At 41.5% G+C, this 25,117-nt stretch overlaps 1 protein-coding gene across 8 annotated transcripts in view; it reads left to right on the top strand.

Annotated features, from left to right (window-relative positions):
• Positions 1-25,117, top strand: part of STARD13 (StAR related lipid transfer domain containing 13) — a 493,680-nt gene that overhangs the window by 366,283 nt on the left and 102,280 nt on the right. The window contains exon 1 of one of the 8 annotated variants that reach the window (XM_038387631.2): positions 20,059-20,250. The exons of the other annotated variants lie outside the window; for them this stretch is intronic. The gene's annotated coding sequence lies outside the window, so the exon portion shown is untranslated. Of the gene's footprint in view, positions 1-20,058; positions 20,251-25,117 lie in introns of those variants that run through there. 8 annotated transcript variants of the gene reach the window in all.

Genomic DNA, 25,117 nt, shown 5'->3' with positions numbered 1-25,117 from the left:
TCTTGACCTGCTGCTCACAAACTGGGAAGAATTAGTAGGGGAAGCAAAAGTGGATGGGAACCTGGGAGGCAGTGACCATGAGATGGTTGAGTTCAGGATCCTGACACAAGGAAGAAAGGAGAGCAACAGAATACGGACCGTGGACTTCAAAAAAGCAGACTTTGACTCCCTCAGGGAACTGATGGGCAGGATCCCTTGGGAGAATAACATGATGGGGAAAAGGAGTCCAGGAGAGCAGGCTGTATTTTAAAGAATCCTTATTGAGCTTACAGGGACAAACTGTCCCGATGTGTAGAAAGAATAGTAAATATGGCAGGCGACCAGCTTGGCTTAACAGTGAAATCCTTGCTGATCTTAAACACAAAAAAGAAGCTTACAAGAAGTGGAAGATTGGACAAATGACCAGGGAGGAGTATAAAAATATTGGTCAGGCATGCAGGAGTGAAATCATGAAGGTCAAATCACACTTGGAGTTGCAGCTAGCAAGAGATGTTAAGAGTAACAAGAAGGGTTTCTTCAGGTATGTTAACAACAAGAAGAAAGTCAAGGAAAGTGTGGGCCCTTTACTGAATGAGGGAGGCAACCTAGTGACAGAGGATGTGGAAAAAGCTAATGTACTCAACGATTTTTTTTTGCCTCTGTCTTCACGAACAAGGTCAGCTCCCAGACTACTGCACTGCGCAGCACAGCATGGGGAGGAGGTGACCAGCCCTCTGTGGAGAAAGAAGTGGTTCGGGACTATTTAGAAAAGCTAGACGAGCACAAGTCCATGGGGCCGGATGCGCTGCATCCGAGAGTGCTAAAGGAGTTGGTGGATAGTGATTGCAGAGCCATTGGCCATTATCTTTGAAAACTCACGGCGATCAGGGGAGGTCCCGGACAACTGGGAAAAGGCTAATGTAGTTCCCATCTTTTAAAAAGGGAAGGAGGAGGATCTGGGGAACTACAGGCCAGGCAGCCTCACCTCAGTCTCTGGAAAAATCATGGAGCAGGTCCTCAAGGAATCAATTCTGAAGCACTGAGAGGAGAGGAAAGTGATCGGGAACAGTCAGCATGGATTCACCAAGGGCAAGTCATGCCTGACTAATCTAATTGCCTTCTATGACGAGATAACTGGCTCTGTGGATGAGGGGAAACCAGTGGACGTGTTGTTCCTTGACTTTAGCAAAGCTTTTGACACGGTCTCCCACAGTATTCTTGCCAGCAAGTTAAACAAGTATGGGCTGGATAAATGGACTATAAGGTGGATAGAAAGCTGGCTAGATTGTCAGGCTCAAAGAGTAGTAATCAATGGCTCCATGTCTAGTTGGCAGCCAGTATCAAGCGGAGTGCCCCAAGGGTCGGTCCTCGGGCCAGTTTTGTTCAATATCTTCATTAATGATCTGGAGGATGGCATGGATTGCACCCTCAGCAAGTTTGCAGATGATACTAAACTGGGAGGAGAGGTAGATACGCTGGAGGGTAGGGATAGGATACAGAGGGACCTAGACAAATGAGAGGATTGGGCCAAAAGGAAATCTGATGAGGTTCAACAAGGACAAGTGCAGAGTCCTGCACTTAGGATAGAAGAATCCCATGCACCGTTACAGAGTAGGGACCGAGTGGCTAGGCAGCAGTTCTGCAGAAAAGGACCTAGGGGTTACAGTGGATGAGAAGCTGGATATGAGTCAACGGTGGTCCCTTGTTGCCAAGAAGGCTAACGGCATTTTGGGCTGTATAAGTAGGGGCACTGCCAGCAGATCGAGGGATGTGATCATTCCCCTCTATTCAACATTGGTGAGGCCTCATCTGGAGTACTGTGTCCAGTTTTGGGCCCCACACCTCAAGAAGGATGTGGGAAAAATTGGAAAGCATCCAGCAGAGGGCAACAAAAATGATTAGGGGACTGGAACACATGGTTTATGAGGAGAGGCTGAGGGAACTGGGATTATTTAGTATGCAGAAGAGAAGAATGAGGGGAGATTTGATAGCTGCTTTCACCTACCTGAAAGGGGGTTCCAAAGAGGATGGATCTAGACTGTTCTCAATGGTAGCAGATGACAGAAGAAGGAGTAATGGTCTCAAGTTGCAGTGGGGGAGGTTTAAGTTGGATATTAGGAAAAGCTTTTTTACTAGGAGGGTGGTGAAGCACTGGAATGGGTTACCTAGGGAGGTGGTTGAATCTTCTTCCTTTGAGGTTTTTAAGATCAGGCTTGAGAAAGCCCTGGCTGAGTTGATTTAGTTGAGGATTGGTCCTGCTTTGAGCAGGGGGTTGGACTAGATGACCTCCTGAGGTCCCTTCTAACCTTGATATTCTGTGAACTGGAATATGTTCTATGCTACATATGCCATGTAACATATCTATGTAAAGGTTATGATCTACTGAATCTATTAATCCTATTTGTATGCATGTATCATTTTTGTATTTGAAGTATGAATATTGGCCGTGTACTGGCTTGATTTCTAAATAATCTTAGAACAGTGCATCTTGGAATGCTCCAACCCACATAAGAAGTCTTACTGGAGACAGTCAAGATACCATGTGGGCAATGGCTTCTGCGTGTAAAAACTGTGAGTCATGCATGGACATGTGACTTGCCCAGGTGACTCCAGAACTCCATCTTGGAACTGGACTTTGCATAGGAGAAAGAAGGGGGGCTCCACCCACAAGAGAATCTATTGAAGCCCATGGGGGACCCCTCCATTTTGTCTTCAGCTGGCTAAGGAAATAACCTCTTCACCCCCAAGGATACCTGAAAGAAACTGGAACCAAGGACAGTAACTACCAGGGGTGTGAGTGCTTGCTGGACCCAGACTAGAAGGAGGCTAGTCTGTGAAAGACAGATTACTGGAACTGGTGAGGATTTTTATCTGTATTCAATTTGACTAGACATAGACTTGTGTATTTTATTTTATTTTGCTTGGTAATACACTTTGTTCTGTCTGTTACTACTTGGAATCACTTAAATCCTACTTTCTGTATTTAATAAAATCACTTTTTACTTATTAATTAACCCAGAGTATGTATTAATACTTGGGTGGGGGGGTGGAAACAGCTGTGTATATCTTTCTATCAGTGTTACAGAGGGCGAACAATTTATGAGTTTACCCTGTATAAGCTTTATACAGGGTAAAATGGATTTATTTAGCCCATGGGAGTTGGACTTCTGAGTGTTAAAGGCAGGAACCCTTCTTAAATTGCTTTCAGTTAAGCCTACAGGTGTTAGGGGATGTGGTTCAGACCTGGGTCTGGGTTTGCAGCAGGCTAGCGGGTCTGGCTCAAACCAGGCAGGGCACTGAGGTCCTAAGCTGACTGGGCAGGAAAGCAGGAGCAGAAGTCTTGGCACATCAGATGGCAGCTCCCAAGGGGTTTCTGTGATCCAACCCGTCACATTCTGTGTGTTATGTGGATGCCTTAGTGGTGAGTAAGTACAAGGATCCTCTTCCATTGTTATACGAAAGGATCAGGGCAGGAACTTCAGCTATTCTCACAAAAGCCATCCTCCTATAGTGTTCAGGAGGTCAGCCCCATTGCAAAATCCATCCTAAGGCCTTCAGGAGAGGAGCTACACTCACATGGAAGGCACATAGTAATGGAGCGCCGCGCCCCCACCCTTGCGCTGCCTACCTTAACAGGAGAACATCTGACACATAAGAGGGTGTACCTTTATGAATTTGGCATTTCAGAAGATTGTATGTGTCCAATGCAGCATGTTTACTGATTTCAAACTCACATGACTTCTTAACTCAAAACTCACATTTTGCTTTTTAAAAAGAAGAAAGCATGCACATGCGTGTGAGCACTATTAAGGATATTGCTGAAGTATCCAGAAGGAAGGATGGTCTAGCAGTTAGAGCAAAGGCAGGGACATGGGAGAACCAGGCTCAATTCCCTGCTCTATCCCAGACTTGAGGTGTAACCTTGAAGGGCAAATCACTTCACCTCTCTCTGCCTTAGTTCCTCATCTGTAAAATGGGGATAAGAGCACTTTCCTACCTGAAAAGGATGTTGTAAGGATAAATGCATACCTGAGGTGCTCAGTTACTGTGATAATTGAGGCCATAGACTTCCTAAGATAGATAGAAATATAACCTGTATGCACAACTGCAGTATCAATATTAAAAAATCCTAAGTATTCAAAATGAAAAAGTAAGTCAATTTATGTACTCATTTAAACTTGAAGTTGGTATGTTTGGTTAACAACAATATCAACATAATGAAGATTCAAAACCATCATGGCTGGATTTGCCCTTCAGTGTCTGTTAAATTGGGGTAGGGATGAAAGCTTGCTGGCTGGAACTCAAACCAGATGAGACTGAGGTAATACTGATCAGAAAAGGAAAGCCCTCCAGGGACCTTGCAAAATATACAACTGCTTCATAATCAGCTGATCTGGAGTCCTGGAGTCTTATTAGACTCATCGTTATTCCTAGATTTGCAAGTTGCATTGAGCACCAGACTAGCATTGTTTCACCTATGGGAAAGCAAGTGCTCTGCACTTCCCCTCTCAGATGTGGATCTTGTCTTCATCATTCATGCCATCATAACCTCTTGGCTGGCCTTCAGAACCTCAATCTGTTCCAACATGCAGCCACCATCTTTTCAATGGGGTGGGCCAACAAGAGCACATAATTCATATCGTATACATTTGTCTGCCATCTGAAATTCAAGGCACTAGTTACCATATACAAGGCCCTAAATGGTCTGGGCGCAGGTTATCTTATGGACCACCTTACCATCTGCAACTTCTCTATTCTTAGCCAGAATGCAGAAACTCGGGGCATGTCTACACTGCCCCACAGATCAGACTACGAGAGGATGGATATTAGAACGTACCAAAGTGCTGCTCTGTAACTCGCCCATGCGGACGCTGCAGGTGCAAACTTAAAGGTCCCCTGTTCTCACTAATGTAATCTTCTTCAAACAGGACTATGTTGTTGCAAACGAGGGACTTTTAAGTTCGCATCCACAGCATCCACATGGGAGTTGCAGTGCAGCACTTTAGTGCGTATTGCTATTCACATACCCTGTGGCCTGAATTTTAGGACGTTGTAGATATGCTCTCAGTGATCCAGGAATGAAGCTTCTGAATGCTGGACACGTGGCATTCTCATTGCCAGTCCTCAGGGCTGCTCTAGGATTTTTGCTGCCCCAAGCAAAAAAAAAACTTTTGGCCGCCCTCGCTTTTTTTTTCATGCCCCTCCGTCCCAATTCCACCCCTTCCCAACCCCTTTCCCAAATCCCCAGCCCCGCCTCCTCCCCCGGGCGTGCCCCCCCATTGCTTCCTGTAGCTCCCCCCCCTGCAACTCCCTGCCCTAGCTCACCTCCGCTCCGCCTGCTCCCCTGAACGCACCGCCACTCCACTTCTCCACCCTCCCTCTCAGGCAAGGGAGAGGCAGCGGGTTAAGGGCAGCAGGCAGAGCGAGGTGAGCAAGGGTGGGGGGGAGTGCAGGAAGTAACGGTGGGAGTAGAGGAATTGCTCCCTGCCCCAGCTCGCCTCCGTTCCACCACCGCCGCCTCCCACAAGCGTGCTGCCGCTTGGCTTCTCCCTCCCTCCCTCAAACAGCTGTTTGGTGCGCAGCAAGCCTGGGATGGAGGGGGGATAAGCAGAGCGGTGGCTGCGCACTAAGGGGAACAGGCGGAGCGGAGGTGAGCTGGAGCGGCGGGGGCACATTTCTAGGGACGGCATGGCTGGTGCCGGAATGCCGCCCGTAGATATGTGCTTCCCCAAGCACCTGCTTGTTTTGCTGGTGCCTAGAGCCGGTCCTGGCAGTCCTATGCCTCAGGTGTTCACTCCCTGTGCACTCGTAGAAAGAGCTGTATAACAAACATCTTTGCTTAAGCCTTCCAAAATGATTAAACTCCTAGACGACTTGTCAGATGAAAAGCTGCAGGTAGAAAGTGAACATGACACTTAGTTAACGTCTCAGTTTAAAGCTTATAAAGAGCCCTACTATGGTAAAGGACATCCTATAGATGTCTATAATAATAATGACCGTAACTCTGATTTACAAGCCATACTTACAGATTCTTACATCACTACTTAGCAATATTGTACAAAGTCCCAGATACTGCTGTATTCATCATGGATGTGTTTTAAAAAAAAAAAGTTCCGCTGCCATCACTTACACATGTGCAACTGATGGATTCGGTGGGATTGAATGGGTATAACTGACGGCAGAAATTGGCCCTTACATTTCTTAATGATACAATAGTTATGTATTTTGTTTAATGTTCATATTACTTACTTCCGCCAGATTAATGTTAATTTGTAGACTTTTTTGGGGGACAGAAAGAAGAGCTAGATTCTTAACTCTGTCATACAGGTTGATTCAAGTCCATATTAACAGTTTATCAGTTGATCTGGATGTATGCAAGTGTAACTAAGAGCAGAATCTGGTTTGAGCTCTTTAGCACAGAATGAAAATAGATATGTTTAATTATACCCTATTAACATAAAGGGTTTATTTTTGTGAATTGGGCTTGTTTTATCATTTGCCATAGTCTTAAGTAGGGATGATTTAAGGCTCATTCACCATGTGGACTGACCATCTGCGCTCAATAATTGCAAATTCACTTCCAGTATTAATAACTCTTTCTGTGTTCTTGCATGTCTCTGAAATGCCTTAGGCAACTGGTCCTCCCTCATATGGAAAAATCACAACAGCTGTGGGATTCACAAGGACTTCAGTGCTTGTCTTTTGCTACATTTCTGGCAGCAAGCTGCTAAGTGAAAAATTTCCACACTGCCTAATAACTGTAAACCCATTAAGTATAACTTCGGTGACATCAGAAAAATAATTTTCTTTTAAAGAGCCTTAATTGGATTACATAGTGCCTGAACACCTGTGCTCATTCTCAGGGTCCAGGCCATAGTTTTGAAGTACCTACAAGTCAATAAGAGATAATGACCCAGATCCTCATTTGGTGTAAATCAGCAGTTAGCATGAGCTGAGACTCTGTCTCAATATTTTTAGACCCTTTTCTAAATATATAAATGTTCATGCAACTTCCTACATGTTTATTCTGCTAGCAAATTAATCAAACCTAGCAAATAAAAATTGACCATCTTCACAAATGGAGTTAAAACAGTATTACATTTATTGGACTTTTAGATCTTTTGACTAAGTCTCTCATGAGAGACTACTAAGGGAATTTATTACTCATGGTCTAAGAGACAAAATAATGTCATGGAAATAAAACTTTCTAAGACGGAAAACAAAGACTAAGAATAAATGCAGTTTTCATCATGGCCAATAGTTATTAGCGGAGTGCCCCAACATTCTATGTTAGGACAAATGTCATATAGTATATTTATGAGTGATCTGGAGAAAGAGTGAGCAACGAAGTGACAATGTGTGCAGATGACACCAAATTATTAGGTGGCTCAAGACCAGAGAAGACTGAGGAACTTCACTGGGATGTAACTAAGCTAGGAGAGTCGGCAACAGAAAGGCAGATGAAATTCAGTGTTTAGAAATACAAGTTAATGCACATTTGAAAGGAATGATCTGAACTACTTTTATACCTAATCATTTCTAATTTATCTGTAACAAATAAAGTTTCTGAAAATGCATCAACGTAGATTGTATACTCCAAGCTTGCCAGGTGCTGTGCTCCTCCAACTCCTATTGAAATCAGTTTGTAATATTATCTCTCAATAACATATCCTAATAATGGCCTGATCCCCAGAAATGACCTCAGATGTTCAGCTGCCAGGTCTCTCTACAAACTTTTGCTGGCATAGCTCTGTTGGTCAGGGGTTTGATGAGGTGTGATCCTGATCCACGTAGCTATGCTGGCAAAACCATGTTGAAACAGTTATCCCAGCAAAACTGCACGTTTGCCAGTATAGCTTATTTCATTTGAGGGGCTAGAATAAGCTACACCAGCAAAAGACCAATTTTGCCAGTATATGTTGCATCCATGCTTGGAGCACTTTGCTGGAATAATATTTAAGCAGAGGTGTACTGGCAAAGCTCCTAATGTAGACCCTGGCCCATGTAATCCTGAAAAAGGTCTGTTGTAAAGGCAGATTTTGTTGTTGTTGGTTGGTCTCATTGTCTTCAAAAGGAATTGAGGGTACCCAATTCTCCAAGGAGGCATTTAGCATACTGCAGGATTGTGCTCATAGATCATAAGTTCCTTGGGGTGGTGTCCGTTTGTCTGGACAGCACCATGCACACACACAACTCTGTGCAGATATAACAACTTGATGTTCCAGTTTTCTGGGCATGGGGAGCGGTCTGTTTTGTTGCTAATGGGTTGGTATGATAAGTTTTTATCTGGGGATCTTGTTTCAATTACTCCGTTTTCTCCAGCCACCCACCTTCACATGGCCTGTTTATTTGCTATTTTTTTCATCAGGAAGAGTGTATCATGTTCAACCTATTATTGTTTTAATTTTTGCAACTTGTCATTTTTGCCCTCAAGTTATTTGTGACTAAAGTCCCAGTCAGTCATGTGTGCAGCATCTGATCTCCTTCTACATCCTCCAGCTGTTCTAGTTTTCTCCCATTGCCTGAGGGCTCTCATCTGCTTCCTTCTTGTTTGCCTTTGCAGCCTCTCTTAAGGTGATATCCCCTTTTTTGGCAGTCCATCTGAGACTGCTATCTTTGAATATCTTGTTTACATTCTTCTGATTCATTGGTACCTATTCTTTCCCCAATGCACATACTCTTCTGCAATTGGATCCCAAAAAAACATCCTCAGGAATCTTCCCAGGAGGTCAACCCTCACTTCAATTATTATGCATAAGTATCGTTGTTACTATAGTGCTCTACTGAAGCTAGCTTAACCTGCTCTTGTTAAATCCTAACTATTTTTACATCCTCCTTGATGACTGCAGTAGCCTTATATAATTAGTTCAAAAGGAGTCATTTATTTTAAAAGTGGCCAATTATACATGGCTGCTCATTCCTTAAAATGTGTGTTGTCTAGAAAGGGGAGCTTCTTTAATACCAGCTGCACCATACCGTTATATTCTCACCCAGAGCACCCTTGAACCTTCCTGCACATATGAGAGTAGGTGGCTGCCAACAATGTGTCATGCTGTTAGTATGGAAATGTTTAGTGCTTGGAGAGAACATTTCTTGTGTCTTCCTGTTTCTTTGGTTCTGAGAATCCTGGTTATGAAAGAATATAAGCTCTTCACGGCCTCTAGTGGACAACAGCTCAAACTGCAGGTATCTTTTAACCTGTAAATGGATCTGAGGGAAAACTGGATGTTACCAGTGCACATTTTTTCTCAATATTATTTGGTCATTGTTATAGCTGATTGATATAGACTCCCAAGAACGTAGGTCTCTCAAATAACACTGGAAGATGAACGTGGGGGTGGTAGGTGTGAAGGGCATTTTGTGTTGCTAGTTTCAGAGTAGCAGCCGTGTTAGTCTGTATTCGCAAAAAGAAAAGGAGTACTTGTGGCACCTTAGAGACTAACAAATTTATTAGAGCATAAGCTTTAGACAGCTCACTTCATCGGATGCATTCTTTTTGTGTTGCTAGTATATGTGATATATGCCATCATGTGCCAGCAATGCCCCTCTGCCATGTACATTGGCCAAACTGGACAGTCTCTACGTAAAAGAATAAATGGACACAAATCAGACGTCAAGAATTATAACATTCAAAAACCAGTCGGAGAACACTTCAATCTTTTTGTCACTCGATTACAGACCTAAAAGTGGCAATTCTTCAACAAAAAAAACTTCAAAACCAGACTCCAACGAGAGACTGCTGAATTGGAATTAATTTGCAAACTGGATACAATTAACTTAGGCTTGAATAAAGACTGGGAGTGGATGGGTCATTACACAAAGTAAAACTATTTCCCCATGTTTATTTCTCCCTCCCCCCCCACCCCGGCTGTTCCTCAGAAGTTCTTGTCAACTGCTGGAAATGACCCACCTTGGTTATCACTACAAAAGGTTTCATACCCTCTCCCCCCGCTGGTAATAGCTCACCTTTCCTGATCACTCTCGTTACAGTGTGTATGATAACACCCATTGTTTCATGTTCTCTGTATATATAAATCTCCCCACTGCATTTTCAACTGAATGCATTCGATGAAGTGAGCTGTAGCTTATGAAAGCTTATTGTCAAATAAATTGGTTAGTCTCTAAGGTGCCACAAGTCCTCCTTTTTGTTTTTGTAGTATAGTTTATATCATTACAAGAAAATTCTTTGTCACCACTTATAAACCTGAAGGGATGCTGAGAATGAAGTCTTGATTTCCTTTTGATTATTGTCCTTTAACTGCCAAGTGAAGATCAGTGCTATAAGCAGAACATTGGCAATATGGCAATGTCCAGTTCAACACATAGCACATAACAAGGCTTATTTTGCCTTTTCATTTTTAGATTGTCCACAGTTTATAAGAGCAGTGATTACAAACACACCAGAGTTAAATGGGGCTTATTGACAAATGTTTCATGAGAGGCAGGAGGAGCTGTCTCTTCATGTCATTGAAAACACCTTGGTTTAGTATTAATAGTGTTATGTTGGATAAGCCCATTAGGTTACTCTACTTGGAACAAAGACTGTACCTGAAGAACTGTCTATATTAGGTACCTATATGACCCTCATCATCCAGGTATCTGAACATGTCACAATCTTTAATGTATTTATTCTCACAACATTCCTGTCAGGTAGGGAAGTATTATCCTAATTTTGCAGAGGGGGAGCTGAGGCACTGACAGGTTAAGTGGCTTGCCTACACACAGGAAGTCTATAGTGGAGCAGGATAATGAGTGCAGGACTCCCACATCCTAGCTTGTATCCTAAATGCTGGACTGTCCTTCCTCTCTCCATTGGGTGTGGAATATTTGGAAGTTTAAATTTTTTTTCGAAAGACTAATTTTTGAAAGTAACGCTACAGTGTGAGCTTTTAATGCCATCAAACTTTTAGAGAGACAAGGTGGGTGAGGTAATATCTTTTATTGGACCAACTTCCCGTTGTTTGACTTCCTTTTTTCTTCATGTTGTGGAGTTTCTATTTCAAACTGCAAAATTCTCTATGTTCCATTGTTTGCAGTGTTCCAAAAATCAGTGGTAGCTATAGAATTTTACAGTCTGAAATGGAAACTTAACAAAATGAAGAAAGAGGAAGTCAAACTTAACAGGAAGTTGGTCCAAAAGAAGATATTACCTCACCCATCTTGTCTCTCTAAAAAGTTTGATGGCATTAAAAGGACATGTTATAATAAAAGACCCCTCATCCATCTTTATCTCTTTAATATCTAATATCTTGGGACATCATGGCTACAACTACACTGAAATAAAACGTTGTGACTTTCCCAAGAGTGAAAGGTGACATGAGCAGGACAAGGCTAATGTGACCTGACGTTCTCATGGACATCACTCCTGTTTGTGAAAATTTAAGGTAGAAGAGTGATATAAATGAAGTCAAATCTCCCTGCGCCTAACTGTTCATATAGTTTTCCAAACTCTTTCCCCAGAGGTTCTTTCAGTCTATTAATGTTTAGATTACAGTGAGGTCTTGTAAGTTGGCTGTAGCGGTTATAAATGATGGTGTGACACCTATTTCTGCGGTTCTAGAGTATGTAGTTAAGTTTTTTTTAAAACAAGACTTATTTTAGATGAAACATCTTAGTGAAAATCAATACTTTTATGGTGCTAGAGCTCGGTCAGTTTTTTGTTTTTCTCTTTAAAGCAGATTGAAAGGAAAACTGAAAGATCATTGAAAAAGAAATATAATTTATAAAGCTTTGGGGGGGTATCTGCATGCATACTTGTGATTGAAGAAAACAAATATGTCAATAATATAGACTACCAATAATATAGATTACCAATAAAAATCAAATATTAATTCTATTAGTTTGTGAAAGGTCATACCACAGGCATAGGAAACTTTGTCTACCTCCATTCAAATGCAGAGGATCTGCAAGTAATGTAATACTTTGTTTTAAAGATTGTAAGTTATGAAATAAGCACACGCCAAATTCCTTTCCTATTTCTTCAGTCAACATGAGTTTGGAGGAATCACTCATTCACTGACAACTAGAGCTGGGCAGGAAATGGTTTTTCCATCCTGTGAAAATTTTCAAGATTTCAAATATTTTCTGGTTCCACATCGGGATGAAACTAAGATCTTTCAAGGTTTTTTCCACATGTGTGCATACATACACAAAAAAGAGCAAGGTCCAGCCCAGAATAAGTCAACTGGGGTGGGGGAGATCCGGGTTGGAGTCCCTGCTCAGCCTGATTCAGAGCAGGGACTTGAAGCAAGATCTTCCACATCCCAGCAGAGTGCCCTCAATAGTGGGTTACTATGGGGTTTTGGTCTCCTTCTATGGTTTTGATTAGAAATTTCATCGTGGATTTCAGAAACCTTTCCAATGAAAGCTTAGTTGAAACTGGAATATTTCCACAAAAAGTTTCTGTTTCAGCTAATGGATATTTTTTTACAGAGAAATATTTTGTCAGAAAATTCCTAATCGGCACTACTGGTAACCCAGACATTTGTTCTCCTCTTACAGATGCTTGTTTAAAATAAACCCATGATGGGATCATTATTACATCATAAAATTACAGTGTAAGCAATTTGTCAGAATGAATGTTTGTGATTACTCTGCCGGCAAATTTTCTCTTTAAACACTCAAGTAGGACCTCAAAGAGCAAGTATTTTCCTGTTTTTATACATAATCTCCGTACGTGATGAGTTGTTTCCATGAAAATCCATGCTGAAATCTCTCAAGGGCACATGGTAGTTTCCAGTTGGTGAGAGTTCTTAAAGAGGCCCTGTAAATTGTTAGCCTAGCTCAGGGTTGCTTTTGTCATAGCAGAGGGCGCTAGGTCCTATGTGTGTGGCAGTATTGTGAAAGCTGACATTTTAATAGGATTATGAAGTAGTGAGAGGGGAAGAACCGGAAAATGTTGGTGTCATATAAGTTCAATGATTTCTCTATTAGGATTGTGAGTGCAACTGAGTAGCTAATCTTAAGCAAGCAGTATTGGTTCCAGTCTCACTAAGTATGATTAAGAACTTTTAAAAGCAAGTACAGTACAGCGTTAGAGCTGCCATGGAGTATTTAGGGCCATGCATACTTCAGATCTGAATCCTGAAGTGCTGAGCTCTTCCTGCAAGGGGTTTAGCAGTCTAGAATACTTGCTAGCCATAATAAAAACCTTTCTGCATTTGAATTTATGCTCTGGAAATACATTTTGATCACATCTTAAGGAAATGTTTGTTTTAAGATACCATAAGTTCTGGAGCTCTTGACTAGATAAGGCAATGCCATATTTATTTATATATTTATTAATACAAAATACTCTGGAATTGAGTAGACTCATTAGATAAATAATATCAAATAATTACAGCCTGAGGCAGCAAGAAACTACTATGTTTAGGGATATTGCACAATCAATGATGCATCATTAACTGAAGTTCTCCTGAGGGTGGAGAATGAGGAAATATCAGCATGGGCTATGATCTGCTCAGATTTCGCAAGAGCAGGCTATAGCAGTACTTGGTGCAAGCATCTCAAAGAAAACCTGAGGTGCTACTGTTGCTAATACACGAGGTGGTGATCTACTTTTCTAGATAGCTCTGAACTAATGTCCAGTGGGGTGTTTAGGGAGCATTGTGTTTCTACAGGTGTTGCAATTGGACAGCTGCTTCAGGCTATTAAAGGTCCCATAGTACTTCGTGCAGGAGTAGGGGTAATTACATACTGACTACCTCTATTTCCCTTACAGTTTAATTTGGATACATTGTTTTTAACTTCCTATCCTGCACTGTTGTGCAGCATTGCTGCATATGGTAAATAGCAGGCGTGTTTCACACCAGAGGCAGCTTCACTTCAGTGGTAGAAGAGGAGAATTGCATATTGTTTGTTAATTGCTTTAGGATGACTGATGATGACCTATCAGGCTTAAGTTTTAAGCCATAGTTATGTTTACGATTGGTGTCATCACACATTTCATTTGCATATGGCTCTTGAATTCCTACTTTCCTCCCAATAGAAAAGATAACTTTACTAGATGCAGTTTCTTGGCAACTGCAATACCGTGCCAGCTCCTTAGTGTATTGCGTCTTGAGGACAGATGCTGATGCTGAACTTTTTTGTGGTGTTTTTTAATTACTGATTTTCATGACACCCAATTAACTTTTTGCTGTGAGCAAGACATTTTTATCCCCTTAAGCAAACCAGAAATTAACATATGAATATGTACTTTTAAAAAAATGTTTGAATCATACAACACTTCCAAGAGTTTTTGTCCCTGAGCTCTGTAGATCATTTGGATCAGCTTACACAAATTATTATGCTCTGCCATTTACAAGTTAAACTAGCTCATGTCGTTTAAATACCTTAAGTGATATTTTAGACCCTGGAGCAGGGGTTCTCACAACAAAATTTTTGGTGGCCTCAGAGTGCAGCCACCAACTCTTCTGGTGGCCGCTCTGACCCTTTTTCCTAAAATACTTAATTAACTTTAGGAAAAACAAATAAATACGCACATATACATGCCCAAATAACTGTAATTTTATTTATGTAGGACTTTTTTTTTTGCAAACTCAATAATAAAAATAATGTACAGTTGTCTCTATTCTTTACTGGACCTAAACAGAACAGAAGTACAGATAAGGTGCTTTGCACATTCTTGTCTTTTTTCTTATTGTTTCTTTTGCTTTTTTGGTTGTTTTTTTTTTAACAAACACAAATATCATTTTTCACAGAAGACTTACTCAGCCCTGTCAATCCTGGGGACGAATTGAGCCCTGGATGGGGAGGTGGATACAGAGGCAGCGGGAGCCAGGGGCAATGGGGCACTAGGGAAGGCAGCGGGGGGGAGGGGTAGTGACCTTGGGGAACAGAGCTCAAAGCCCCGTGACTGGAGCCTGCCACCCCCGGGCTGAAGCCCAACCCCAATGCCTCTGGGAAGGTGGGAAACTCGCTGGCTACCTACTCCTCCAGCTTTTGTGTTTCCACTTCTTTGCCCCCACACCAATAACCACCCGGAAGGCTGTGGCTGCAAGAAAAGCCTCCTGGTGGCCGCATGTGGCCATGGTGGCTGCATTTGAGAAACGCTCCCATGGAATTTACTTACAGTTTTACTACATTCTGCAGTTTTAGTGACTCATTTTGTGTATCGGATGTCTCTGATGGAAGTGGTTTGCAAATCCTGCAGTCTTGTCTCTTTTATTTTAGCAATCGTGCAGGCTTTGCAGCAGTAGCTCTGAAGGATGATGTGTAAAGCAGAGAGAGATCGTTTAACTTTCATATGCCAGACTCAAGCTGCTGAATTTAGAGTTAGAAAACATTTATATTGGCTGGTAAAGGGACTACATGTGACATAGAGATATGCCAAAAAAAAACCCACCATGGATTCTTTTTTTCCCACCAGGACAAATAATTGAAAGGCACAAATTAATTCAGGAAATGAAAAATGACAGAGGTCTTGAAAAAATGTGGAATTTTGGCAAGGGATGTGTTGTGCATACTTTAATCCTTCATAGTACAAATTTTATAATATCAAAAACGCAAATGCATCCCAGTTTATATCTCCTTATCTAATGTAGATAGTACTGTTGTCCTACTTTACATAGACATTGAGACTGTGAGTGATTTAAAAAAAAAATCTAGCTAGCTCCCACAAGAGCCGTCTGGCACAACAGTGCTGTTAGTTGATGGGAGCAGGGAAATGGGACCTTTACCCTCAGCTAAGGGGAGGGAGGTCTGTTATGACTGGTAGCCAAAGACTCCTTTTTTCCTGTGAAATTTTTCAACAATGTTCAGTCAATAATCTCTACTTGACTGTAAAATTTGAAATGAACATGTTGGTTTGATTTTTAATCAAAATTTTCATTTCAACTGAGTTTTTGAAAACCAAAACACTTTTTTTCAAAATTTCAGATTTTGTCTCCCGCTTTCTTCCCTTTTTTCTTCTTTGCTGGTGAATGTGACAGAATGTCTGAAAGATGCCTCTATTTCCCAACTCCCCTTTTTGCCCCCTTCTTCAATTCTGTAGCTTTTCAAAACTTCTCCAACTTTGGAAAAGTTACAGATTGGAAAAAGGTAAAAAAGAAAGGGAAAATTGTGTGTATGTAGGGGGAGGACCCCAAACTGTAGACATTTTTCATTTCTTTGCATTCAGTGGCAAAAAGAAACAACAAAAATTTGAAATTTTGAAAAAAAATTGTTTTTTGCAAACTGAAATGAAAGGTTTTGTTTTGTTTCAAAATGTCTAGTCAAAATGTAATCAAAATTATCTTTCGTTGTGGAAAATTTCATTTTCAATGAAATCCCATTTTTCCACCACTACATTTTTTTGATTGATAAATTTCCATGAGCTCTAATATCTGCCTCGTACTGTAAAGGTGGTTCACAACCTCTATTTTCTACTGGATTTGTATCTTCTCCTGGACTCCAGGGGCCAGGAATCAGTTTAATCTTCAACTGGCAAGAGAGGCATTCATTCTTCTTAGCTGTTGACCTGTGCAGTGAGCCACATCTTCATCACCTTAAGCTTGAACTATTGCCATGAGCTTTACCTTGGACTGATCCTGAGGTCAACCCATAAACCACAGCTGGCCTTTTAGGTAGAACAGACCAACAAAGCATATTATACCAGTGTCCAGCTCTGTACACTATCTGCCAGTTAAGTTCCTGTTTCATTTAAAATTCTGGTCCTCATTTACTAGAATTATAAATGAGTGAAGAACAGGATTTCAGAGGCTACCTCTCATTCTGCACCTAATCACAACAGCTACATTGAGTAGATGCTGTTTAGAGAGGCCAGATTTGAACTGGTGGGTGAGGAGGCAAGCTCAGAACATTCTCAATTGTAGGTCAGTACCCAGTCCTGGGTGTATACAAAGGATGTCACAGTATGGGAGCAAGCCTTTAATCTGTTCTGTTTTAACATTATTTTTTTAATTCTGTAAATATTATTCAAATGGGTATTTATTACTGATTGGTCTCATTTATGTAACGTCAAGTATATTTTAAAGGTAAAGCAAATAATTTTAATCAGAGTCCCATGTGATTTGACAGATAACTATTGCACACACAATGGCCCTAGAAAATTTATGAAAAAGGTTTTCTTTACATCTATGAATGTGGGATAGGGATGTTGTTGCCTCCCTTCAATATATGCAGTGCAGCTACTGTTCTGTCATCATGTTACTGGCATGGATCAGCCAGTCCATCCACAGGAGAGCCCTATAGCTGCAGCCCTTCAAATCTAAATCTTCGTGGACCAGTGCCCTCAGCACTTGTCTTATGGCTGCCTATTGACAAAGCAGTAGCTTTATCAGAGGATGCGTGGGGGGCATGCAGGGTCATCTGGCCCCCCCAAAATTGCTGCTTTGCTTGTACTGAGCATGCTTACTTGGACTGAGCTTGCTCAGTAAGACTGCTGAACCCTGGTGCCCTCACTCCTCCCCTCCACACTATCGGCAGGCGCGGGTTGTCTCCTAATTTTCTACCAAGCCTTCCCGAAAGATGAGTATTTGAATAGGTGCCTGGCTTAATGGTTTCCAAACTATGGTATATGAAGCACTTACTGGTGGTTCGTGTAGCGCTTACTGGTCCCAGTGTGCTGGCTGACCTCAGTTTCCATCTGTGCAATCATGTTCAAGGAGATTAAAAAAACCTTAAACTCTTAGAATCATAGAATCATAGAATATCAGGGTTGGAAGGGACCTCAGGAGGTCATCTAGTCCAACCCTCTGCTCAAAGCAGGACCAATCCCCAACTAAATCATCCCAGCCAGAGCTTTCTCAAGCCTGACCTTAAAAACTTCTAAGGAAGGAGATTCCACCACCTCCCTAGGTAACACATTCCAGTGTTTCACCACCCTCCTAGTGAAAAAGTTTTTCCTAATATCCAACCTAAAGCTCCCCCACTGCAACTTGAGACCATTACTCCTTCTTCTGTCATCTGCTACCACTGAGAACAGTCTAGATCCATCCTCTTTGGAACCCCCTTTCAGGTAGTTGAAAGCAGCTATCAAATCCCCCCCTCATTCTTCTCTTCCACAGACTAAACAATCCCAGTTCCCTCAGCTTCTCCTCATAAGTCATGTGTTCCAGTCCCCTAATCATTTTTGTTGTCCTCCGCTGGACGTTTTCCAATTTTTCCACAACCTTCTTGTAGTGTGGGGCCCAAAACTGGACACAGTACTCCAGATGAGGCCTCACCAATGTCAAATAGAGGGGAATGATCACATCCCTTGATCTGCTGGCAATGCCCCTACTTATACAGCCCAAAATGCCATTGGCCTTCTTGGCAACAAGGCACATTGTTGACTCATATCCACCTTCTCATCCACTGTAACCCCTAGGTCCTTTTCTGCAGAACTGCCATCTAGTCATTCGATCCCTACTCTGTAACGGTGCATGGGATTCTTCCATCCTAAATGCAGGATTCTGCACTTGTCCTTGTTGAACCTCATCATATTTCTTTTGGCCCAATCCTGTCATTTGTCTAGGTCCCTCTGTATCCTATCCCTACCCTCCAGCGTATCTACCTCTCCTCCCAGTTTAGTGTCATCTGCAAACTTGCTGAGGGTGCAAATCCACATCGTCCTCCAGATCATTAATGAAGATATTGAACAAAACCCACCCGAGGACCGACCCTTGGGGCACTCCACTTGATACCAGCTGCCAACTAGACATGGAGCCATTGATCACTACCCATTGAGCCCCACAATCTAGCCAGCTTTCTATCCACCTTATAGTCCATTCATCCAGCCCATACTTGTTTAACTTGCTAGCAAGAATACTGTGGGAGACCGTGTCAAAAACTAAAGTCAAGGAACAACATATCCACTGGTTTCCCCTCATCCACAGAGCCAGTTATCTCGTCATAGAAGGCAATTAGATTAGTCAGGCATGACTTGCCCTTGGTGAATCCATGCTGACTGTTTTTGATCACTTTCCTCTCCTCTTTCTTAATAGTACTTGCATAGAAATGTGGCAATGTCCATCATGGGCCAGAAGCAGGGTTGAATGCCAAACCTTCAACATTGTAATATGTAGAGAGCTACTACTTGAGCTAAAGGGCTACCTATAGCTGTTTGTGGGTAATTCACCTACTATTGATCCTAACTGAGTGGAGGGCAAATAGGGTACATCAAACAGTGGGTTACAAACAATTGCTGCAGTTCCCACAGGGCCATTCTTCAATTGCTAATAGAGGTAGTTTATGCAATAGGATTAGGAGGGAGAGATGGGCCATCAGATATTCTCTGTGAAAAAGTGATCTACAGTATGAAAAAGTTTGAGGCCCCTGGTCTAGCTGAATTTATTTTTTCATTCAGACTATACCTGGTGGCTAACATAGATCTCTGCAGTAATTCTTAGTTTCAGTAACACTTTCTCTTGACAGGAGTTGGTGAGAATTAAGATACTGTAGAGTATTGATATGAACTGAAGAGCTGATTTGTTTTGTCCTTTGGCATATAGGCTGTAGTGCTAATTAACTGGTAGCACATACTGTATTCTATTATTCGTTAAGCATTGATGATGTGTTCAGTGCTTCACAAGAAAAGTAAAGAGAGTCTCTGCCCACACTGAGTCAATATGATGGTAAGGGTTCCTTGCAGCTGGAGCTGCCAGCATATACAGTATAACCTCTTATTTGATCAATCTTGTTAGTGGCAGGGAATAAGAGCATATCCAATATAATGGCTGTCAAAAATACTTTGCATTGTAGGTGTAAATTTATCTCTTAAGAACGGCAGCCTATGATTCTGAGCAAATCATTATATAGTACAATTGACTGAAGTAGTGTATTTTGCCATATCCTCCCACTGGAATAGAGCAGAGTGCTGTGCTACATTAATTAGTTCCTAAACCTTGAAGGTCACAATGATCTGGCCACTATTTTCCAGTATTAGTGATTTTAATACATGATTGACTTTCATGTGTACACCATTAAGATGAAGAATTGTTTTTCAAGTTTGAGATGGAGCAGCAGGTTTTTCCTGTAGTATTTGCCATAGTAGCACAACCAGTGTTAAAAGGGATGATTTATAAAAAATTCAGCTGTGAGTTTTCATTTCTTCAAGAGCAGGAGGCGGGACTAGAAACCAACCTAAAACCAAGCAGAGCATTGATCAGACGAGAAATGATGTAGAGCACAGCCCCACAGACAACAGCTAAGCATCGTGGAAACATTAGCTGGCAAAATAATGAGGAGGAAGCTGCACTCAGTGACAGAGACGCCATCTGTCAGATTCTGAGAAACAGGTTTCAAGAAACCAGAAAATGAAGTGCAGAAGAAAATGATTTTGTTTCAAAGGTACAGTGAAGTCTAAGGATATTTGTAGACAGTAGTTTAAATATTGTAGTAAGGGTGTTTAGTACAACAGTTAAAACTGTTTTGAGGAGCTTTTCAGCTTTGAAAACAGTCCTGTCTCCTTTGTAGCCTATCTTTTACTTAAAAGGTTTGAATTACTTCAAAGATGTTAAGAGGCTTATCTGTTTGAGATGGCTTGTTTAAAAAAAACTTGCAAACAAACTTTCAAACTGCTAGAATCCTCCACTTCAGAAGGGGGGATTTTGTTTAATTAACTTAAGGGCATCTCCTGTAGTGAACAAGAATTATGTTGTAATCTTTCTGAAAGGCATCTTTGATGAAAAGCTTGCTTGGTCCCAGATGTGAGCTGAAGGGCGTAGATAAGAATACTATTGTTGGAGAGGAGAAGAGAGTTCCCACCCAAATAACTATAGACTAACTAGAACTACAATGTATAAACACCTTGGGCTAAAGTCTTCCCGTATTTATATTGGTGTAAAATCAGGAGTAAGTTCACAGAAAATTATTCCTGATTTAACTCAGGGTAGAATGTTGTTCCACATTTCTTAAAGCAGAAGAAATCTTATAGTGCTTCACAAAATATATTTTACTGTTTACAGAGGACTTGTTTAAAAACAATAATTAGAATATTTTTTTAAAATGCACGTTGCGTAGCACCTTTTGTTATATGTTTCTGAGAGCTTCCATCCTTCGTATGAAGCACTGTATATGATGTTGTAAGCAATTCTATTGTTTGATGTTGATATGCTTTCAAATAAGGCTTGCACTATTTGCACTAGGGATGTGTTCCATTCAATTTGGTGAAAAAAGAAAAGGAGTACTTGTGGCACCTTAGAGACTAACAAATTTATTAGAGCATAAGCTTTCGTGAGCTACAGCTCACTTCATCTATAGCTCACGAAAGCTTATGCTCTAATAAATTTGTTCGTCTCTAAGGTGCCACAAGTACTCCTTTTCTTTTTGCGAATACAGACTAACACGGCTGCTACTCTGAAACCATTCAATTTGGTGGTTTATGTTTGGTCTGGTCTGCCTAATTCCAAAAGGTTTTTGAGACTCCAATTTGGAATAATAAGGTTACATTAGCAATAGCAGAGGTGCATGAAAGTTCCAAGCAAGACTCTAGGAGGCTGTTTTATTTGGAATTTGACAATTCTATTACAATTTGTACAGAAAAATAACTTGTTGCAATAGTTCTAATGTACTGTCTGCTCCATGCCAGTAGTGGAAGCATTGGCTGTAGACTTAAAAGAAAAAAAAACCACTCAACATTATGGCCCAATATGGATGACAAAACATTGTAGCATGTGTGGGAAAATGGCTGCAGTCCAATGTCTGGAATCATTTGTCTTCTGGTAGAGTCTGGAAGATGACTGTTTTATGTATTTTACAGAAATCCCTGCTGATTGATTTCATTTACTTGGGGAGAAGGGGCACAGAGACTGATTATCGGGACAAATGGAAAAAAAGTGAATCCTTTACACTAACCCTGACATCCTGTTCTGATTAGGTTTTTGGCAGTTTTAAATGTGATCTTACCATCCCTGACAATCATGTGGATCTTTCTGCTGGTTTCTTAATAAAATGTCATCTTTCTCCTCTTCATTTTGGATCTCGACAAGCCAAAAAGTTGTGGGTTCTGCTTACCATCTCTTTCACTAGCTTAGCCTTTCTCCAGCAGTGCATGGGATACATTTTGGAAATTATTGCAGAATTCTGGAGGAAAGAGAAGAAATGGAAATGGATAACATTCTACATAGCCTATTGTGGGAGTGCTGCATACAGTATGCACAGCTGTTTGGAGAGATAGGCGTGAAATACTTTGAGATAGGTGGTCTGATTTCCTATCCATGGGAACAAAGTCTGTTTTCAATATGCAAGGATTTCTTAAATAGCTGCATTACACTGTGGCAATCCCATGCACTGAGATGATACAGGCCAATACTGACATTTGTTAAAATAGCCATAATTCCTGGTTTTTCTTTATTCATTTTAGATTTTGACAAGCATCCTAAAAACAACTCAGATTCGCCTTAACATCATTTCTTTGCCACATCTTAATGTCTTTTTATTGATGTTGCTGTCTGCCTGCCTTCCTGATATTTGCATTTAAGTCAATTGTTCCCACATCATAGTTTCCTCACTTGGCTCTGTCCCTGCTATACAGTCACAGTGCGGGTTATATATCAGCCAGATCCATAGGCACTTGCTCTAATATCACAGGAATCCAATGCAAACATTTTTATATAATGAAACGAGAATAGGAGCTGAGTGGTACATGCACTTACTATCAAATAGAGTGCTGCTATTTTCAAAGATTAACAAAAGTAAAAAAAAAAGCAAAATCAGCCTTTTTAAATGTCAGTGCTATTTTATTTTATTCCCAGTAATCTTACCGCAAGGTCCTCTGCTAAAGTATATCTGGCAGGGCAGAAGTAGCAAAACAGAAGGCTGGGGAAAGAGTGAAGTAGTGGATCGCCCCACATACTCTCAGTCCCCATACATACACATTCAGGAGGCTATAGCTTGGGGGTGGGGGGGGGGAAAGAGAGAGAGAGAGGAAAAGCTCCCACCTTCTTCCTATCCCAGAGAGGAATAGGGGGCTTCATATATTTATCAGGCACCTACTAGCGAGAGGTGGGACTCCTAAGGAGTGTCCAGAAACTGCACCCTGATAGGGATCCCGGAGTGTTGGCCTTGGTCCTCTTTCTGTCTGTCTAGATTCTGTCACTGTGCTATCCAGGTGCCTGGGGAGTTCTTTATCCAGGTGCCTTGGGGATAACTTACCCCCTCTGTCTGTCTAAACATTTGTAACATGCTTATTATTACCAGTTTGTCTCTTTGTTTGCTAATATGATTTTATGTATTGACCTCTGGATAGTAAGTTGATTTCTTTGGCTAGTAGGTCTCTGATCATTATTTTCCAGCCCTGGTTTAATATATACTTCCAGATTTTCAGCACTGACTTCCATGGAGCAATGATAGTTTACACTGATGGAGTATAAATAGAATCAGAAGTTTAGGCTGGAAGGGACCTCAAGAGATCATGTTGTCCAGTTCCCCCATCTGAGGCAGAGTTAACTAAGCCTACATTGATAGTTTTTTCCCTTTATGAGTTTGGGTTCATCTTCACCTCATCTACTGTTGTATTAATTTTGATGGAATATACAGGGCCATCCCTAGCAATTCCGGGGCCCTACGCAGCCCCCCTGCAGGGGGAGCCCCAGGCTTCTGTGGAGTGCGGTGGGGGCGGGCCCCAGGCCTCTGCGGGAGAGGAGCGGGGGGGGGATGTCTGGGGGGGACAGCTGGGAACCACCCCAGAGCACTCACCAGTGCCATGGCGGAAGCTGGGTCACTGCACTCCTGCTGCCGGTGAGTGCAGGCCCAGCCCGGCTGCAGAGCTCAGGGGAGCGGGGGCAGGGCTGGGGCAGGGAAGGGGCGGGGGCCCTGGGCAAGAGTTGGAGCAGGGGCTGGAACAGCGCACAGCTGCGCAAGGCTCCAGGAAATTTGGTGCCCCAAATTTCCTGGTGCCCTACGCAGCTGCATACTTTGCGTATGGGTAAGGATGGCCCTGGGGAATATATAGGCCCAGCGAGACACAGGTGTTAACGTGACCCTGTAACTATCCAACCTTGATTTAACAGATGACATCAACTTGTAATCTTATACCCCTATAGACATGCAAGCCAAAACATGTGATTTCCAGGCCTGTGCACAATTAGTAGGGTTGAAAATCAACACAGAGAAAACTATGAGAATGAACACCCAACAGGGGACACTAATAATACTTTCTAGGACTAACAGAGAAGAGGTCTGATATTTCACATATTGGCCTCATTATAAGTACAACAGGTGGAACAGACAAAGACATTAAAGACAGAACAGTGAAAGCCAGACATGCTTTCATAACTCTAAAGCCGATCTGGAGAAACAGAAAACTTGCCTTGCAAATTAAACTTTGAATCTTTAACACCATTGTAAAGTTGGTCTTACTATATGGCACTGAAACTTTGTCTTATTAGATCCTTACTATCTAAACTCCCAAGTTTTCATAATTGCTGCATATAGAAATCTTCCATATCAGATGGCCAGAAAAAACAAACAAACAAAGAACTCTGGAAGAGGATGAAACAGAAACCAATAGTACAGGAAATTTATGGAACGAAAAGAGCTAGGACATACACGGAGGCAAGACAAGAATAACATAACAAGATAGGTGTTGGACTGGATCCCCGAGGGCAAGAAGTGACAAAGTGGATCAAGGAAAACATGGAAACACACAATAGAAGTAGAACTGAAAGCTATCAAAATGACATGGGAAGAAGCTAAGACAGCAGCAGGAGACCAAATATGGCAAGTAGTTATAAGCTATTGTGACATTTTATGAACTCTCGTTCCCTTTTCACAACTGAGCTCATAATCGGCCCTATGTTCCACATGGAAAGGAGACACATAAGAGAGTAACTGTCCAACATTAGCATTTTTTTAAAACAGGTTCAGGTTTTGGTATATAGAGACATCAGCATGCTTAGTACCATGGCAGACAGAACCACTAAAAATCTTTTAAATCTTTTACTGAAGATACAGAAAAAGGGAGGAAAAGGTTAAAGCATTTGAAATGTAAAATGTTAAGTAAGGCTTTCATTTTAACAACATCCCTTTTTTCCCTTTAACTGTGGAGAGTCTTTAGAAAGAAAAAACCCTTTATCAATAGTCTCTTAGATGGGAACCACTTTCCCTGTAGGAGGAAAAGAGAAAAAGTTAGTTAAGATGTTTGAGGTTGTTGTTAAGGTTTGATCCCGTTTCCTAGAAGACAAAACAAGACAAACACCCAAAAGAGAACAGAGAA

The sequence above is a fragment of the Dermochelys coriacea genome, chromosome 1 (assembly GCF_009764565.3).
Source record: "Dermochelys coriacea isolate rDerCor1 chromosome 1, rDerCor1.pri.v4, whole genome shotgun sequence".
Taxonomy (NCBI): Eukaryota; Metazoa; Chordata; order Testudines; family Dermochelyidae; genus Dermochelys; species Dermochelys coriacea.
The sequence above is the reverse complement of the archived record's forward strand: the minus strand, read 5'-3'. Positions and strand labels throughout refer to the sequence as shown.